Source organism: Perkinsus marinus (genome assembly GCF_000006405.1).
Source record: "Perkinsus marinus ATCC 50983 genomic scaffold scf_1104296962068, whole genome shotgun sequence".
Classification (NCBI taxonomy): Eukaryota; Perkinsozoa; order Perkinsida; family Perkinsidae; genus Perkinsus; species Perkinsus marinus.
Window position 1 is genome coordinate 1 of NW_003205582.1, and position 925 is coordinate 925.

Genomic DNA, 925 nt, shown 5'->3' on the forward strand with positions numbered 1-925 from the left:
GGTTTCTGCGAGGTGCGATGGCGCAATATCGATCAGAAGGTTTTGATCTTGTACTACCTCGCTTCTGAAAAGCTCTGGGTTCTCAATATAACACCAGTCAGGTATATAGACTGACAGCTGTGGGGTTCGAACCCACGCCCTTTCGGACTGGCGCCTTAAGCCATCGCCTTAGACCACTCGGCCAAACTGTCGATGAGTGCTTCAAGATTCATAGCCGAGGTGATGCATCGCTCTGCCAAACCAGAGGACACAAAAATGGGTTGAACGGTTTCTGCGAGGTGCGATGGCGCAATATCGATCAGAAGGTTTTGATCTTGCACTACCTCGCTTCTGAAAAGGTCTGGGTTCTCAATATAACACCAGTCAGGTATATAGACTGACAGCTGTGGGGTTCGAACACACGCCCTTTCGGACTGGGGCCTTAAGCCAGCGCCTTAGACCACTCGGCCAAACTATCGATGAGTGCTCTAAAAATCATAGCGGAGAAGATGCGTTACACTATAGGACATGACACAAAAACGGTTTCGAACCGTTTCCGCGGAATGCGTTCTTCATCAAATCACACGAAGAGAAATTTCTTACAGCTGTGGGATTCGAACCCACGCCCTTGCGGACTGACGCCTGAAGCCAGCGCCTTAGACCACTCGGCCAAACTGTCGATGAGTGCTTCAAGATTCATAGCCGAGGTGATGCATCGCTCTGCCAAACCAGAGGACACAAAAAATGGATTGAACGGATTCTGCGAGGTGCGATGGCACAATATCGATCAAAAGGTTTTGGTCTTGCACTACCTCGCTTCTGAAAAGGTCTGGGTTCTCAATATAACACCAGTCAGGTATATAGACTGACAGCTGTGGGATTCGAACCCACGCCCTTTCGGACTGGCGCCTTAAGCCAGCGCCTTAGACACTCGGCCAAACTGTCG

The 925-nt window shown here is 50.2% G+C and overlaps 4 non-coding genes across 4 annotated transcripts; all 4 read right to left on the reverse strand.

Annotated features, from left to right (window-relative positions):
* Nucleotides 1-111: 111 nt before the first annotated feature.
* On the reverse strand, nt 112-191 carry Pmar_PMAR016471. The gene has a single exon. It is a non-coding gene; the product is annotated as a tRNA-Leu (tRNA).
* Nucleotides 192-377: 186 nt separating this feature from the next.
* Pmar_PMAR016472 lies at nt 378-457 on the reverse strand. The gene has a single exon. It is a non-coding gene; the product is annotated as a tRNA-Leu (tRNA).
* A 121-nt stretch (nt 458-578) lies between these two features.
* Nucleotides 579-658, reverse strand: Pmar_PMAR016473. The gene has a single exon. It is a non-coding gene; the product is annotated as a tRNA-Leu (tRNA).
* A 187-nt stretch (nt 659-845) lies between these two features.
* Pmar_PMAR016474 lies at nt 846-924 on the reverse strand. Its single transcript has one exon. It is a non-coding gene; the product is annotated as a tRNA-Leu (tRNA).
* Between the last annotated feature and the right edge of the window lies 1 nt (nt 925).